The sequence below is a fragment of the Phalacrocorax carbo genome, chromosome 2, assembly GCF_963921805.1.
Source record: "Phalacrocorax carbo chromosome 2, bPhaCar2.1, whole genome shotgun sequence".
In the NCBI taxonomy this organism is placed as follows: Eukaryota; Metazoa; Chordata; class Aves; order Suliformes; family Phalacrocoracidae; genus Phalacrocorax; species Phalacrocorax carbo.
This window is the reverse complement of record NC_087514.1, coordinates 120,967,306-120,986,404: the sequence shown is the minus strand read 5'-3', so window position 1 is coordinate 120,986,404 and position 19,099 is coordinate 120,967,306. Positions and strand designations below refer to the sequence as shown.

The window sequence follows — 19,099 nt, the reverse complement described above, 5'->3', positions numbered from 1 at the left end:
GGTCTTAGGGAGAGAGCTGGGAGGACTCAGTGAGGTCCCTCCCAACTCCTGTTCACCTAGAATCTGGTTTTAAGCTCAGACTCTGGCTCCTTGGGTCCCAACCTTGGGTCTCTACATTGCAGCCACACCACAGCCATGCCCATCCTTGGCTGTGGACCCTGCTGATGCACACACTGACACTGACCCATGAACTAGCTTCCCATCCTGAACCCGGACCTGCCTCATCATACATGGACTTGGCTGATGATCTGGGCTCCAGGCTGTGCCTAGTTGCCCCCTTCCAGCCTGTCCTGCTCCCTTCATGAGGGCAGTGGGATAGGCACTGTCTGGAGAGGCCATGCCCTTCCAGCCTGCAGATCCACTGTGGCTCACAGCTACCTATCTTTTAGCTTTATATCTCACTCCTTTTCTGTGCCATACCAATGTCTGTAGCCTACTCTGAGGTCTGATATGCCATGACCAGGTCGTTGACTCAGTCTGTGATCCATTAAGCATGGAGTAGGTAATGAGAAGTTGGTGTTTTGTGCACCTATGTCTTTTTTGTACCTTTAACTGTGGGACATAGGTACATATCCTAGCTGTCACCCCACCATCACGTTGCCTGGTTGCCTCTTTGCCATGTGCATCTAGCACATGTGGTCCCACACACTGGGAAAAAAAGTGATAGGTCTGACAGTAATATTATGGTTGGTCACGCAGCACCATGGATCTTATAATTCAGTTACACCTTCACAAAGATTCTTTTACAAAAGTTAATAAGGTTGAAGGTTACCATGCCAAACACAAAGGTTAGGGGTATGTATGGACATGGCTGCTCAATGAACTCCAGCAATGATGGTAAAGTGATTAAGGCATGTCTTGCCCGGGGTCTGTAGGAGTTTTCCAGGGGGTTCTTTTGACTTCAAACAGGAGAAGATAATAAAATGGCCTAGGCTGAAACATGGCTTATGGCACACTTGCGGCCATAAGTTAGGATAATGAAGAAGATCACTCCAGCTACCAACAGATTGTCTATCAACACATGCAGTGTTCAGAGTTGAGAGAAGCTAATAGCACAGCATACTCTGCAATTGGAATCTGTTAATCTAATTTGCCTCATGAGACAGAAAATCAGTGGCAGGTTTTCTCTTCCTGACTTCCTTCCTTGAGAATTCAGTGTCAAAGGAAGCTAGTGTCAAACAGCCCTGACGTATTATAATTTCTATGCACAAAACACATAATTCAAGTTTCATCACCCTTTCCTGTCAACAAGTTTCAGTGCTGTTGGGGAAGGATCATGTCTATGTTACTTGATGCCTCTGCTAGAATTGAACCACGTCCAGGCTCAGGATGAGAAAGTACATATAGCAAATGATTTAGACAAATTGCTTCCCTCAGTAAAGCATCAACTTATATTAACAAAACTTTTAAATGTTTAATATTGCATCTGCTCTTTAATTTGGTTTTGCTTTAATAAAAAATCCATTTATTCATCTCTTCAATATGCCACAGTTCTGTTTCACCCTCTTTATAACTGTGATGCACTTTTCCACTAAAAAATTTGGAGCGCTTTTCCTGTCTGCTCATATTTTCACCTTACTGGGCCTAATCTCAAAGCCTTATTCTGTTTCTCTCTGGCTGATTAATTGATGTCTCACCCCTTTCCTTTTTCTAAAATTAAATTGGGGTTTTTCCTTGGAAGTCATCACATGTTGATTCATTTGTATTTTTGCTAATTCTATTCATATTTCCTTTTGCGTCTATATCCTCTCCTTGTGTTTTGGGTCAAAGGCATTATAAATAAATTAACAACTCTCTCCCTGTCTGCCAGGATAACTGCTTATAAAAGTCTGGTTTCTAATTCCTTAGAGTTGATGAGGGACTTATGCCCTCAAGCATACAGTTTGGTATCGCAGCCTGTACCCTTTCTAATGAATGCTCCCATTATATGCTTACTTGTCCAATCTTCTTTTGAATCTGAGTAATGTTTGACCTCTGAGATGACCTGCAGCAAAAAAAATTCCACATTTTAATCACTTCCTATTTTATTAAAAAGAAAATCTAAAAAAAAGATAATACTTCTTTCCTGCATTTCAGATGTGCTGTAGCTTGGTTCTTCCCCTGCGTAGGGTAAAAGCAAATAAGAGCTCAGCCCTTCTTTGCTGTACCTTGTTCTTCTGCACTGTCTTTTATTTCCCTCTGTGTCTGTCTCCTGCCTGCCCTAAACGGTTTGCATTTTTTAAATCCTTCCTCATATAAAAGCTTTTGTATGACTATTCATGAACATCGTCGGTCTCATGTCTTTGCATTTCTGCAGCTGTTTTTTGTGAGATGATGATACATCTGGCTATGGGTCCTCCCAGTTAGACACATCCTTAGTTTCTAAAATAGAAAATAATACTGCCTCATCTCATTCTCTAGGCATACTTTTTTGATCATCCGATCATAATGTGAGCAATACCTTCTGCTTGATGTCTTTTAAAGTGGCTGTATATGCTCTGCACTACAGATCCAGGCTATCCAAAACTGACAGCTAATTCAATTCTAAAATAAATTTTAGAGTGTGTACAAAGCAGAAAGAACAGATTGACACACAGCTACTACGAAGAGTGTCCTTTGATATATAAACAGATAAAGTCTAAACCAGACATAATTTTCCAGAATCCATTTTCTGAGTGGTTTTTTACTTTCAGATATCATTGTTCAAGTCAGGCATTCGCCAATTTACTACATGAAATTCAGAGCCTGTTGGCCAAGCTTTTATGCTAAACTATCGTGCTGATTCTTCCTTTTAGTTGTATGTAGGTTTCCAACACATTCTTCTTTTTACCTGATAATAGAGAAATGAACTGGCCTGGGATGTAGATCTTTTAAAAATGGGGTCTCTCATAAAGCAATGTATGTTTTTTTCAGTAGATGCTAAGCAGCTGAACTATTAATTGCACCTGGAGTTTCAGGTGCTTAACACTTGGTCCTTACTCTCCACCAGCTTTCAAATTACTTATATGCTTTCAATTAGATTCTTTATACCCTGTCATTGGCAGGATTCACATTCTCCACTCTAGGATAAGTCACATTTCATGCACTCACAATATCTCCTCTCCTTGCTTGCTTACTTCACCAGCCTCAAATCTGAGATCTTCACAAATACAAGAGGGAAAAATCTAGAACTACCTAGCAGTACTCTCCTTAAACTGTAAGCTAGACTAGGTCTCTTTAAGTGAGAGGAAGGGGCCCCAAGGTGAGCCCTTATAAAGCTGGAATTGCAATCCCCTTCTTTCCTTCTGTGGTGTATAGCAGTCTTATCAAGGGACATGTTCCTAGGGGAACATTTGGAAGGGCTTCGGAAAAGAAAAAGAAGATTTAAAAAGACCATGAGAATATGGGAAAAAAGGTTAGTTATTTCTGGTTCTCAGCTGTTGAATTATCTTGAGAATGGTAGATATGTTTAGACAGGAAAAAGTTTTATGTAGGTATAAAGCCATAAGGAAATACAGCAGAGTATATTGTGCAACAGGGTTGAGGAGCAATGCTGAGTTGCTAGAAGGTGCGACTTCCGCTTCAATGAAGTGTCTCCTTAATTTTAAGGACAAAGCTGTATGTCAAATCTGGCAGAATGCATGCTGAGTTTCCTTGTTATCTTTCCCTAGTCTTATGTGAGAAATGTTGTGAAAAGCTAGTGCTGAGTGTTTAAAGGTAAATTGCTGGAATCAGACTCAGTTTGATAAAGATCTTCCTCTCGCTTAGGTGCGAAGGAGAAGGTTTCTTAAAAGCAAGGAGCACTTCTGACTCTTACTATAACTCTTTTGATATGATTAAAAAAAAAAAAAAGAGATTTCTAAAGCCTTTTATGGAGCTCCTAGCAAGAATGAGTCTCTTATCCTTAACTACATCTGCAGATCTAGTCCTTGATGTCCAGTATGCAAATTCTGTAAAGCTTGTACTTAAATAAGAGAGGGTTTTATTGATAATCTGACCTTGTATGTCCCCGATTCTGTCTTAAATAAGTGGTCCCATTAAAGACCAGGACTGTATTGTAAGTGTTCTCCGCCTGAGGCAAACCTCCTGTGAAAGTGCCTTTACATAGGACTCTTCTGAGTAAGAGATGGAAAACATTCAGATAAGTCCTCTTCAGAGCTGGAAGATTTGTGTGACTGAGAAAAGGAAGACTAATGTGGCTTCATTGCAATACTTCTTTCACCCCTCAAGTATCCTCTGCTGGCTAGGAGCTTAGTGTGATTTTTGAATAGGGTACCTGATTTTCTGTTTGAAGGCAAATCTGAGGATAGTTACTGTGCAATAACTCTATAGAAAGATTAATTGTTTTAGGCAGACAAGACTGTGGGGATCTAACGTGTTGGACCTTGGACAAGAGACTGTTAGAGATGAGAAGAGGCTCAGCTGGCTGCCAGGTTCACAAGTAGTGGACTTCAGCCTGGTGTTTCTAGCCCTACTGCTCTGTCAAGCACCCTAAAACTAACCCACAGCCCATCAGTACAGTGAGGAAGATGTTTTCATGCTCCTTTGAGACACATGTGAATAACTAGTTGATCTTTTCTATTCAGACAAAGTTAATAGTCCGCAGTATATTATGTGTTTAGTAGACAAATAAAATATGGTGGATTTCTGTTATCTAACTCTACCATGGCTTCTTGTTGTTATGTATGGGAAGCTCCTTTGGGAAGAATTTGGTAGGAAAAAAACCTTTCTCTGCTTGATAATCCTGAAATATGAATACAGAATTGCCTGGGCTACAATGTCACAATAATTAACAGTGAAACACCAGTGGTAAGGGAGCTATCAAATGGGATATCTCTGGATCAGTATTTGGTCTGGTATTAATTCATGAAAATACTAATTAAGGTTTCTATTAAAGAATCTGGAAGATAAAATGAAGCACACATTGATCAAATTTGTAGAGGCCAGGCTGTAGCTACAGAATGATTGATCAGGAGATTTTAGAGTAAGAAGCAAATTTTAAATAGAGTGAGATTTTAATTTAGATAAACGTTAAACAATGCACTAGAGGGTGACACTTTATAAAATGGAAGGCTGCTGATCAGAGATCGGTAGCACAGGGAAGAACTTGGGAGAGTGGGTGACAAATGGGGCACAAATCCCAATGCCATGGAGCTTTAAAAAGACAAATAACTTTCCTGGCTGCACAGAGAGTAAAAGGGAGGTCATTTGTAGGACAATGGCCGTAAGAATACCTATTCTGTGTTTCTAGTGTGACAATGCAAGTGTAAAGTTTCAACCTGTTATCCAAGTGAAATAAACTCTTTAATTGTGACCTTAAGGTTGGATGGTAAAGGAATAAAGTTTCTGACAGCGATGCAGAGCTGATAGATACATGTACACAGCCTCTGAGAGGCACATGAGCACAGTGTGCTTCACCGACAGCCCATCTCTCAGCCATGTGGCACCTAATCAGGCACCCTGCATATGATCCATTGATGCTAACTTCTGATGCATTCCTGTACTTGGCAAAATACAATGGGAGGGAGCTGCTTTGGCCATGGAAAAATGTAGCAGGATGTAAGTGTAGTCTCGGCCTCTATCTACCATCTTAACCACCTGTTCCTACCAGCTACAAAACTAAATTAACAGTATCTCTGATTGGTGGGGAAGGCTGATAAATGTGAATAATGTAACCAGGGAAAGAAGTTTGGAGAAATGGGTGCTGCTTTTGAGCTTTTTTTAGAGCTGTGGTCTTTCTTTTCTGAGTTATTTCAGCTAGATTGAGGCCCTGGCAAAGCAGAGGTTTCGTTGCCGGCAGTTGCTTCTTATGACTTGGTATTCTGGGGAAATGAGATGTCTCTGGGAAGAAAAAGGGGAAGCAAACTGCTTCATGCATGTGTGGATAGGTAGGAAAAAAATATCAAGATGCTTTGATGTCTAGGAGGAGTTATAGACCAGTTATCTGGTCAAACAGTTCCAAGTCATCTCTTTGTAACAGAACTTGAATATGTAGTTATTTGTGTGTCTGTGTGAATGCCTCTACACAAGAGTGCTGTATTATGTTTGAGAAGCATTATGAAAACTCAGGTAAATTCTTTCGTGCGGTAAAAATAAATATTATATTTTGGCACTGCACCAACAATAAACCTATACATCTGGGAATCAGTTTACTGGTTACATTTTTAAAGTTATATCTTCTTTCTTTAAAAAGCACTTATTTTTCCACTGGATCATTGACACTACTTACGTACGCTTGTAATTTCACAGAACTGTAGACTCCTGGAAGTCATGTAGTACAATACCCTTGTTCAAAGCAGAGCCAGAAAGAGCAGACCGCTCAGGACTAATTGTAAGGTTTTGAATATCTCCATGGTTGAAGATTCCACAACACTTCTGAGCAGCACGTTCCAGTGCTTCATCATTATTACAGGTGTTTAATAAATAATGATATTTAGATGGAACTTCCTGTATTTTAGTTTGTGCATGTTGCCTCCTGTCTTTTCACAGGGCACTGCTGAGAAGTCTGGCTCCTTCTGCATTTCCCCACCTCAGGTATTCATGCACATTATGAAGACCCACCTGAGCCTTTTCTTCTCCAGGCTTAACAGTCCCAATTCTCTCAGTCTTTCCTCCCATGATAGATGCTCCGGTCCCTTAATCATCTTTGTGGCTCTTTGCTGGACTTGCTCCAGTGTACCCATGTCTGTCTTGTCCCAAGGACCCCCTAACAGGACATGGAACTAAAAATATACTGTTTCATTAAAATCTTAGAAAATCTAAATCAGTGATGCATATTGAAGATAGAGTTGGCATCATCCAAAATAAAAAAGGAACTGGATTGAGTTTTAGCTAGAATTGAACCAATATATCCAGCTCACAAGAACAGGAAATTAAATTAGTTGAAAATCTTATACTAACAGCTATGCTGGAATGATTGTTATTTATCAAAGCAAAAAGGCAGGGGGAGATAGGGAAGAAGCAAATTCTCATTGTGACAGTACACAAACCCAAAATGCAGTATTTCCTTTATGCATCTAGGATATGCTTAAAGGATCCAAAAGCCATGGCTTCATTGGGATAGAGAAGTCTTGGCCCAAGGAACTTTGAAATAAAAGGTTTTGGAAGATGACAATCTCTGGCTGAGACACTGGGATGATAGGAGAAGACAACAAAACTGCTCACGATGAGCATGAGTTACATCTTGCTACCTGTCCAGCTACTAGCAGCTTACGGGGAGTAGTAGGATGAAGTCTGTATTTGTTGATCAGCTCCTTATTATATGTGTTTTCAGGGTGGGGGTGTTGTGTATATATGTATCCATATAGCTACACACATATATCTATATAGATGCTTTTTTTTTTTTCACTCAGTGAAAAGAGAATTATTTACCTCTTTTACAACAGGATCTGGATGCTGTTTGTGGATTTTGGCTGCTAGTGATATATTTTATTACTATCATTAAAGATTTTTATGATGCAGGGCAGGGGTTGTCTAAGTGCTGTGTGGGAGCTGCTAACTTCACCTTGACTGATACCACATGCATTAGTTGAACAAATAGGTTAATGCCATTCTTGTTGATACTGGATAGGTGCCATGCCAGAGCTGAGGGGTTTAGTCTCTGTTGTTTGCTGTTTTCTGAACATATAATGGATCATTATTTTAGGATAAATTGGGCTCATTCCTAGGTAAAGCCAAAGTGTTTAAATTTCTTTCTTTTCCTTTCAAATATACCATGGAATAAGAAGCCAGAGGATTTCTTTACTAAAACCACAGGGCACAAGAAGAAACTGTTCTTTCAGGTGTCAGAAAGCCTGTTTGGAAATTTCTGTCACGTTATTTTAAACCAGAGAAAAGTGAATTTTTCACTAAAACTCTCAAACTAAAACATTCTGACAGCTGATATGGTATGTTGAAAGCTTGTCTTTGCTTTCCCTGGCTTGTTACTGCCTTTCTTAAAGGGAAGTGGAGAGGGGGAGAACATTAGTGATATGTACCACTGACTCTTGTTAGCGCAAGTTTGTCTAGTTCAGAAAGTCAGTTTAATACTATGCTATTTCATCTCTGTTTCAATAAGGAATTTAAAGGGCTATTCAAGAAAATGTAGAATTCTGATGTTGGCCAAGTTATGTAGCAACCAGGTGATATCCTCCTACACTTCCAATGCTCCAGCCATCTGGATTACTGCAGATGTCTCCCTTTGTGCTCGGTAAATACCCATATGCAGCATACAAGAGGTGGGTGTACACGTGGCTGCTGAAGCACTGATGCTAGAGGCCAGCCTGAAACAAACCTACTGACAAGTGGTCCATTTCTCTGGAAGAACTTGGTCATGCACTTCAGAACTTTGCAAAGAAGCATCTTCAGCCTGGTTTGATTTTTTCAGTGAATGGCATAAAACATAACACTGATCTTAGATAAAAGGTAGAGGTTATCCAAAACAAATATGTCCCAATATTTGTCCATTTTAAAGGAACTGTTACAGCAAAGTGGAGCTCAATGCTTTTACCTGCTTGAACCTTCTATGCCTGTGGCTTGTGTCTTTGGTTTTAATATCCTTGTCCTTCTGCTTATGGTGATCCTGGCTTGCAGAGTGTTTGCAATTAAAATTCTCATGCTATGATGTGTCACTGATCTTCATAATATTCCCCTGGCTTCACAGCAACAAGTGTACTTGGCAATTTCCAGTGCTGACAACTCCAGTTTTCTTCCTCTGCTGTTCAGGTGTTCCGAGCCACACAAATCTGATAAAGCACAGAAGCAGTGTTTCTGACTCAGCAGGGCTTTGTACCAAAGTGAGGGCAGGAGAGGTATTCTGCCGAGTGCCCAAAATTGGCTGGCATCTCTGGATGGGAAGTGAAGTGAAAAATGGAAGATCACCTTGTAAGCAGGCCTGGTGCCATCCGAACAGATGGGCTGAAGCATAAGCAGCCAAACAGTCATTTAGGAACACAAAATGGATTTGTTGAAGGCAGGTTTCCAAGCATGAAATGTCAAAATGGTTGCCTGTGTCAAGCCTCCAAACCTGAAGGGAAGGATATGTGCAAGTAGTGTGGGATGAGCTAACGCTGAAAACAAACATAAAAATCTGTCTTGGATCCTTTCCTGGATCCATTGAAAGATTTTTTTTTTTTTTTCTTTCATAGCTGTGAGACCTAGAAGGGATGAGTCAGAGAAGAGTCCTGCAAAGCAGTATTATTTCCCTACCACATGGATCACTTTCCACAAACTGTGCTGACAAGGTAAAGAAATTATTTCTTTTGCCTCCCACAGATGTTGATGTGCAAGAGGCCCATAACATTGCTCTGGCTGGTTAGTCTTTGGCAGCTGTATTTAATAGCTTCAGGACAAATTCTGTAGTATTAGCCAAGCTCTAAATAATTTATTATAGACAGAAGTATACCTTAGCAAAGACTTAAAAGACTTGGAGTTAATCTCCAATGACTATGGGGTTGTAGTGAGGACTGAATTGCCTCGCTGTAATAAGTACTCAGCTCCTCTCTGGAACTTTTCTGCTTAAAAGATCAACAACAACAAAGGGGAGAAAAAAACCAATCCAAATTTCCATAACTCTAAAACTCAAGATGTTAGGATGATAATTGATGGAAATGTGCTTTGCTGCTTTTCTATCCACTACAAAAGCCAGGCAAACATTTATTACTTGTCTGCTGATCAAAGGTGCAAAGTAGAGAAGGGCTTACTGAAAGAGAAATGTAATGACTTGAAAAGAAATAAGTTTGCAGGTAAGATTCAAGGCACAGGCTTCAATTGCAAGCTAAGCTTTATCTGAGCTTACATTGTTATGCCCTGTAACTGGTGCCTTGCAGTTCCAGTTTAGGAAGTGGAGAATGAAAGGAAGCATTAATCTGGCTGAAATCCACATAACAGGATTGTGTGCAAAACAAAAGTGAAATCAGACGGTGCAGTCGGTGAAATACAGTTTGAGGAGGAGGGGGGGGGAATATGCTAGAAACAGCAGTTTTCTAACCTCTTTACTGCAGCTGAACAAGCTTTAAGAGGCATTGGGATTTATTCTTTGTAATGAGAGAGGTAGGAAAAATCGGGACCTAGTTACTGTTTGATTTTTTGCAGCAGAATATTCTTACCAGAAGTAGGCCTGTTAGAGCTTGCTGTCAGGGAAATGATTTGCATTTGGTAGAACTGCCCCTCAGTTCCTCCAGCTCACGCTGCCCTTGTGGCAATTTAACACTGGTCATTTGTTGTACGCTCTGCATTTGATGTTTTGATTTTCACCAGTTGCTCTGCAGAAGACGATTGTGCAACTGTCAAGGATCTTTGGGAAAAGGCAGAAAATATGCATTTAGATCTCAAACTCCAGATGAGGAAGCCTATTTAACTGTTCAGTAACAGAAATTGCTTAAATTATGGATAATCTCCTGCATAAATCTGTCTTTTATTTCATAAAGCTTCCTATCCATACAATTTGGAAACTTCTTTCGACAGTGAAAGACAAGAGGATTCAAGAAAAGGTAAAAACAAATTAAAAAAAACCAACCACCCTCCTTGAATTGTAACCCTGTGGGTGACCTAGCTATATCTTAAAGGGAGAGGATCAGAAGTTTAGCTGCAACTCTTTGCTAAATGTCAGTATCTGGGAGTAAGGGCTATGCTTAAGTTTTTATAAGAGCTTTGTGATTTTGAGAAAATTGGCGCTGAGAACAAACCATTTTTGACTCTGAGGAAATTACTGGACACTTAAAGCAATTGGGGTCTGAGACCATGAAGCTTTAAGAAGTCATTACCTGCCTGTTGAGGATCACAAAAATCCATATTTCACTGCTGTCATGAGCTGTTTTCAGTGTAATTCCAGTTCATCTTGAGTCACTCACCTCCATCCTATCTGGCTGAAGAAATTGTTAAATTTTCTTTTACTTTTGATATTCTTGAATCCCCTTGTTACACTAAGGGGGGGGGGGGTGTTGGTATATCTGAGAAAACTGATTCCTAAATATGTGTACAAAAAAAACCCCAGACTTTGCTTCTCAACTCTTTTCTTAGCCATAAACATTAAGCTCTGCTGTTCTCTGTGCTGTAAGAGCTTTGTCTCTACTAAGAGATGTTAATTAGTCTGCGATCAGGTGTAGGGACTGGTCAGTATTTGGGCTTTTTGTCATGTAAATCTGTGTAAAATAAAAGGTTCGGTCCTTGGCAGTAGGGCTTGTAATTTAGGTTCTTAAATGTTTTGGTAGATCATGATTTCTTGAGTTAAATGCAACATGACTATCCTTAGGAGAACTGAATTGTTATCTGAAGTTGTTGCAGTTTCACAAGGAAATGGAAGATGTTTAGCATGGCAGGAGAAGGGGCGAGTCTGGAACTGGGCCATCTGAGTTACTGTTCTTCTTCATCCAATATGTGCTCGATATTAAGCTATGCGATGAGCGCTCAGAAGCTGCCTATAGCAAGAGCTGAAATTCTGCATTCCTTTGAAACAGTTAAACTTCTTTGCTCTTTGTACACTAAATGATGTTGAATAGCATACTTCTCTAAATGAGAGGTCAGCAAGCAAAGAAAGGCACATTCCTTTGACATGATATATTTTGGAAAAAAAAGTACCAGGGCTATAACTGGTGGGGTTTGTGTCTGGGGGGGGGGAAACCTGCTTTTTCCTGTTTTGGTGCAGTAACGTTCACTATTTTCTTTCTGACTCCTAATGTTTTTGCAATGGCTAACAGCTCAAGCACTCTATGCTTAAAGAAACTTTGTATTCATTCTCCTTGGGTTTGTCTGATGTTGGCAGGGCTGATATTCACCAAATACTAACATTTGCTTCTTTGACTCTACAAACACGGAGTGGGAAGTGCAGTTGAGCTCAGCAGGTTGCCCTGCATGGTGTTGAGAATAAGCTTTTTGTTTCTGAGGACCATGTTCTTTTATCTAGCAGGGTAAATCCTTTGGATTGTTTGCTTAATACTGGCTCAATGCCTTTTAATAAATATTATGAGTAGATGACTGTTTTTTTTTTTCTTTGAGGGTTTTTTGTAATTGTTTTTTCAATATTCACCCATTACTGATCTGGACAGGTATTAAATTGAAGCTCAGGAGGGCTGATGGATCCATGCTAACACTGCTATTGTCATGTTCTGTTCAGACAGTTTTTGTCTGATGCTTATAGTGCTGCTTGCACAGTCAGGGAGGCAAAAATCACAAGCAGAGGATGTATGCAGGGCTAGTTGGCTAATAACTGTGAGTTGGTCAGGGTTTGTCCTGACAGCTGAACTTCAGAGGATGTATAGATCAGTCATAACTCGAACATTAATTGGTGAGACTGAATGATTTAGAGACCAACCTGTAACTTGATGCTAAATTAAATCGTTCCGTATGTATAAGGATGTGAGTATCTTCAGTGCAATATCCTTCTGGCACTGCTGCTCCGAACTGCTGGAAGAAATCCATTTAATCAAAACATGCATTCATGTGGTTATTAGCCTGTTAGTCCCAAGACAGAAAGCTTTATCAATATAAAATGAACTGAATGTGATGCTATTATTCATTCTCTTTACATTGCCTGATATTATGCTGTGAATGTAATGAGGCTTGTTGAAGAACTGCTGTTCACTGTGATGTTCCAGAAAAGATATGCATCCTAGGAGACTTGTTCACTGATCAAACATTTTAAATGAAATACAACATTAAAATAAGTGTAATGGTTTCAATCTGACCTCAGCTTTGCATGCTTACTTTAATGAGTTGCATTTTACTCTGGAAACTAGATATCTAAAAATGCTGTTTACTGGTTGCTTAGAAACTTTACAGAAACTGATCATCAGAAAGAACATTAGGCATGAAATATTTCAGTAAAGACTGAAGCTGTGAAATAAATGCATATTGTTCAGAAAAGATAGATTCTGTAAATTACCACAGAATCTTATTAAGTCCAAGAGGTGAACAGATTATAAGGACATGTGTATAGATAAGAACATCCAGACTTAGAAGGATAAACTTGCTTGCTTCAGCTATACTGTATGGTTTAGAAAGACTGTTTCCATACTGGCAGTGTATTAAATGTTTCCTTTCTTGGATCACCTTCTGGAATCATTCCTTACTGAACATATCAGGCCCAGGAGCATGAACTTCAGGGAGTCTGGGTATGATCTAATAATTATTTATGATTTTTAAGATGTTCTCTCCTATTTTTAACTCAATCTTGAATGTTTTAAGGCATACAAATCTGAAAGCTTCTTAACAAGCTTTATAGAAATGGTATGAAAATGTGTTTTATGGCTATATGGTAGAGTTCCTTTGAGAGTAAGTGACATTTTAACAGCATAGTAGAGTTTAGGAGGTAATTCTGGTTAAATGAGGCTTCTATCTAGACCTGTATAGCTACTTACTATGGGAATATGCATTTTCTTAAGAGTAATTCTTATCTAATTCTATATATTGAATTTTTTTCCATAAAAATGATTATGATTAAGTTCTTGGAAGGTATGAGGCATTTCATATTAATTCAGTCTGAGTAAGGAAATGAATGAAACAGTGTCCTAGGATGTGGAACAGTCATTGACAGATGAAGTAGAATTTTTTTTCTTATAACTCAAAAAATAAGCTCCAAATAAAAATGATAATGAAGGAACTTAGAAGATATAGAAAAGAAGACACCACAGAGAAAGCGAAAATATAATGGTATGTTTTGATATGGTTACTGCTTCTTTTGGGTGCCTGGAAAATCCAAAGCCCTGTGAATTTTAGCCTTGGAAATGACTGCAAGCAATCCTGAAACAGCAGCTGAATAGCCCTGGAAATGAGTTTTCCTCTGTGACTATGCAATGGGTTTGTGGTTTTAATGACATGGCCGACTAATCCCAGTCAAATCCATTTCTGAGTATATAAATCAGAAAACTTTGCTCCTGCTGATAATACCATAGTATAGCTATAAACATGTCAGTTATTTTCTTGTCAAATATAAAAGGCCTATTATTTCAAGGTGTTTGAGGCCTCTCTGCTTAGATAAAATACAATAGAAAGCACGTATGTGGTTTGTTTAATGGTGTATATGCTGGGAGAGTTATCTCCGTTCCTTGAAGTAATCTTTCATTTGGCAAAGCAACAAAAAAAATTTGCCTGTGTTGCTAGTTTGGGTTTCCCTTAATTAGCATTTGAGGAAATGACTTTTCAAGAGTATTGTAAGGTTACCTCTTTCTAAAACATGGCTGTAAAACTTAGATTTCCTGTTGAAAATGCCAGCTGGACCCAGGTAAAACTTTTTTCTGAGAGAAACAACAGGACACTTTTTTCCTTTACAATTAGCTTCCAAAGGACATCTGACCAATGTTAAAGAAAATGGAGGAACCATCATTTTGTGCTGAGAAACCACCAGCTTTCCTTCTGAATCCTGGCAGTAAATAGCTATTTCTTACAGCTTCTCCAGCCAATACTTCTTTAGAATTATTTTTGAGCTACACACCAGCCACAAGATGAATGCTAAAATAATTTATCTAGCTAACAGTTCATGCATAAGAGTGATACCATCAATGAGCATCTATACATGAGCATTAACAGATGGGGTTTAATCCTTTAGGGGAACCACCAAATGAGCTCTAGGAGTCCAGAACTGAGGCAGCACAGAATTTGTACATTGTGCTTGGCATCAAGAATATGTATGTCTTTAGTAATTAACACAGCTGCTTTGGCAGAACCCTTTTCAGCCTCTTTCTGAAGGAAGTGAGCTGTATCTGTCTTTCTCCCCCAGTAACTGTGGAATTTATGGATAGAAGAGTCTCAAAGATGTAAAACACCCACACACTTAATGAAAATAAGATGAGTAAGAGGGGAGGCATCCTATTAAAACTGCCTTAAGAGTGGCATTTCATCAAAGAGATCATGCAGGGGAGAACAATCATGAGTACTTCAGACACTGAAAGAGCTCCAGTCAGTGCAGGCACCTCTCAGGTATTTTAAAAAAAAAAAAAGAAAAAAAAAAAACCAAACAAAAACCCACCCACCCCCCAAAAACAACCCCAACAAAACAACAAACAAACCCCAAAACCAAACAAAAAAAACCTCAAAACTCCAAAAACAACAACAACAACAAAACCTCAAACCCACCCTGGAGAATATATCTGAGAAAATCCTTGACTCAGATACCTGGTAGTAGTTGATTCCCTGCTGCATCTTAGTTAACAAATCAATCAAACAGAGGACACCAGACTGCTGGAGACCAGGCAGGATATTCCCTTAACTGTTATGGGAGAGCTATTCCTTGCCATGAAAACATATTTGCCTTTCTAGAGTTCATAGTTCAGTCAGTGCTTTCTAAATGAATTCGATTAGAGTTGAATAATAGCACCTATGCTGAGTTGCATCAAGCTGTCTTTCCTTTGAATCACGGTCCTAACTGTGACGGAGCAGGATTTGTAAGTCACTCTAAGGCCTGAGTAGGAACAGAGTATCACTCTTCTTGTGAAGATGTTCCCGTAACACAGCTTATCAGACGTTTGCTTGTGTAGTACATTGTTCTTTTGCCTTACCTTTTGTTTGCCTCAAAAATGGCAACTCTGCCGAGTTTAACAGTCAAAGTCTTATCTCAAAGTAACTGTGAGCGCAGACAGCGTGCACAAAGGATGGGTCTTTAATCAAGGAGAAAAAGCCTGCAGGCTGCATTTAACCTTTGGAATAATTTATGTTGTCAGCCCGTACTCTGAAATTTTGGTTAGAGGCACCTATAAAATATTTTATATAGATGAAATAGAGGTTATAGTCTTTGTGCACAGTTTACAGACAGAAGTTCTCTGTTACAACTACAGTCAGCCTGGATTGCAGAAATAATTTCTCACAGCTTTAAAATCTACATTACTTGAATCAAAATGGCACTGTTGAACTTTGTGAATGGAGTCATTACATGGCCAGCAACATTAGTATGACTGAATCTGATATGTTTGACATGCAGTTCCTGAAATTATAGGACTACAGGCATTTTAAAGGACACATTTCATGTCCTCAAGTGACAATCTAAGACTTTTACAAGAATCAGCTCTTCCAAGTGGGAAAGATTTCAGACATCTAGGCAGCCTGGAGAAGGGATACTGAGGATGCAGCTAAAGGGTCTGAATGGGACACATTACCCAGCAAAAGACCTAGCAGGTTTTGCTGAAATAGCTGGCACTTGATCTCTGCTCTGAGATTAACAGTACCTCCCATCACACACAAGTTAACCTCTAGCTGGAAATGATGCTGTCTCTTAGTGTGTATAGGAGATATGAGATTGATCATTATTGCCAGTGTGGTAACAGTGATAATGCTTGTACTATGGGTACGGTAGCCCAAGTGTTACTGTCGGGTTAAAAAAAGAGGGAGGCGCCTGTAGTCTGGCTTTGTTTTGCTTTTCTAAAGATTTCTGTATCTAAAGACGCATTTGGTGTAGCTGCCTCAAGTCTCCAGTACAAGTGCTTTGTGAAATGTGGGTATTATAAATGACACAGTACTCCTCTACTAGGACAATTGAGAAATCTGTATAGCTGTTAATGAGAACTTCATTATAATGGCTTTAGACAGGTCAAGGTAAGTTTAACAATAGTGGTATGCCTTTTCGTATGTAAAAACTATGCATATGTTAAATTTGAGATGACACTATAAAAGTGCTTCTTGCTTTGAATGACTAAGGTGTTATGATTTTTGTGGTTGAACAGAGGCTTGACTCATTTCTCTAATGAAACATTTTCACTAATTTCTGTTCTTCATTGTTCTGAAGCATAAGAAGCACTAACTGATTGCTGTGTATCCCTGGTGGTATGTCCAGAATCTGAAATACTTTGTCATTCTCTGGGGATGATGGGTATTATGTTGTTCAATGTTTTATGCTTAACACCATCATATCAAAATAATTCTTGTGTCTTAAAAGTTCCTTGCAGTTCACAAATTCATTTGGAAAACTCTATTTTCTAACAGAAATGGGTAGCTCAGGTATCCTCTTTGTCACATTAGCTTCTTCTAAGCTCATTTGGATCAATATTTGAGAAATTGCATCAGAAGAAATCCACATTTGCTCTGGTTTGGCTTTATGCTAGACTTTCTACTGTAGCTGCAGAGAAATTCCTTTCAGGATTGTATGAAGTTTGCCAGGGATGTGCAGATTCTTCTTTTTTCCGCTTAAGTAGATTTTCTTCTTGAATTTTGATAATTGGTATTGAAGCTTGGATGTTTTGCCCCTTCATATAAACATCTTTGTTGAATTACCGTCTTATGATTGAAACATAAACTGGGTCTCTGCTGCTTTGTCAGATGTGACTAGTCAAATTTTCAAGCATATGTTATGTCTATCTGTATACACACACTTTAAGATAAGCAAGTTTTGGTATTGTCATAAGAAAACAGCAACTAATACAAACCACTTGAAGGAAGCACTATGCTAAACAAGAAACCTAATCTTACGGCACCGAGCTGCCATTTTGACAAAGGCAGGAGCTGTGGTCCCTTAGATCTTGAAGAACTTATCTAGCCGCTTATGAACTGTGGCAGCTCTTGACTAATGGTGTATTCTGTTCTTATTATAAGAAGTTGAAAATTTACTAATCTAAAGGGTCAATGCTTTTTTATATTTTGGAGTCAGAGTTTGAGATGGTCTGCTGAAGAAGTCTTACACTGTTGACATTTAAAATAGGATTGCATTACATTTCCTGGAATATTATTTTTTCATTTAGGCACTTTTAGTGGTACTGATATCACTTCAATCAGACATGGTCAGGTTCTTCACTTAGGCCGTATCACGACAGAATGACTTCTGATGACAAGTATTGCTTGGGGGGAAAGTGGTACAGGCTGGCTGCCACTTCTGAAATCTAGTAAAATGAAAAACCTTAACAGAACAGGCAGTACAGTAGAAAGCTTAAAGATTAGAGAGAGGCGAAGCTGGACTTTTACAGCATTATTTGAACAACTGGTAGACCAGTGTATGTAAACACAAATATGTCAAGGATTGAAGGCAAAGAGAAAATATTTCAAAACTAAGATATATTCCATTACTGTAGCTTTATTTGTGTACAAATGAAACACATTGGATTTAATTAAAAAACTCTCCCTGTCCCATCCCACTGTTTCCTCCCTTTTTAAACTGTGAATAAGTCTGCCAGATACAGATGGATTAGATTTAATTTACAGGACCTTCATGTTGGCATTTCTAATGCCACTGAAAGACAAGAAACCTACCGAAACTTAGGTAGCATTTAAAGTTCTGAGACAGTCAAACAAAACAGGTGCTTGTGATGCCTGTTTTCTTAATTGAATTTTTTCAGCTGTGCCCTGTCAAACTAGCTTATCACACCATCAGATGTACTGAACATGTGTTACAATTAAGAGGTACCGGGCTCACGTGCACTCAGTAACACATGTATATATTCACATTTCTCCCCAGGAAAATAGACAGAAACATAACAGCTCGATTCTTTTTTTTTTTTTTACCTATTTTAATATGAATTAGAGCAGAAAATGCTCAAGAGGCATTAAAAAAGCTAGTGGAAAATGCTTTTCAATGCTAGGAATTCCAGGACTGTCAATCCCAACAATTACAAAAATGATTTAGCCTTTCAAATTCTGATTTCTTTTCAGAAAAAATTCCTTTGGCCTTTCTATTCAAGTTTTGAGGTTCATGCTTTCAAGCTTTTCTGTGCAACTGAAAGCATTAGAAACTTTTTTCAGCATAGGCAAACATCTTTGATATAATTGCACAGTTCCAGCAACCAGCATGTAATATCAAAGAATATGATATTAAAGCCCAGGAACTGCAAATGCTATTAACACAGAGGAATTGGGTCTTTGGTTCTTTCTCTGGTGTTCATGCCATGCCACACCTCTTTCTTTATGGTATTTGCTTTGCATCCACAGGAATATTGTTATAGGCTACTACAGCCTGAACTCAGTCCTTAGGACAAAGGGGGCAACCTGAATTAGTGATAGCAATCTCAATTGTTGTTGCCTTTCATAGTAATGATGTGTGGTATTTTCAACGAGGGCTAACATAAAAAAAAATTGCAACCACCCTGTATATAGGACTCAGAAGTGGTGGCATTGCTGTTAGAAATTTTAAGCATGAGCAAATCTCAGGTAGCTGCTACTTCCATTGCAGTGCTCCAAGAGGCGCTGTGTTTGAGCAGGGCTAACTTTACATGGTAGGAGAGGATGTCATGCCACAGCTATTTTAAAAGGT

At 38.9% G+C, this 19,099-nt stretch overlaps 1 protein-coding gene across 1 annotated transcript in view; it reads left to right on the top strand.

Moving 5' to 3' along the window:
• The first annotated feature begins 9,158 nt into the window (after positions 1-9,158).
• The window catches only part of ATP2C1 (ATPase secretory pathway Ca2+ transporting 1), a 69,784-nt gene continuing 59,843 nt past the window's right edge, over positions 9,159-19,099 (top strand). Inside the window, exon 1 of the mRNA XM_064444133.1 lies at positions 9,159-9,179. The gene's annotated coding sequence lies outside the window, so the exon portion shown is untranslated. The remainder of the gene's footprint in view (positions 9,180-19,099) is intronic.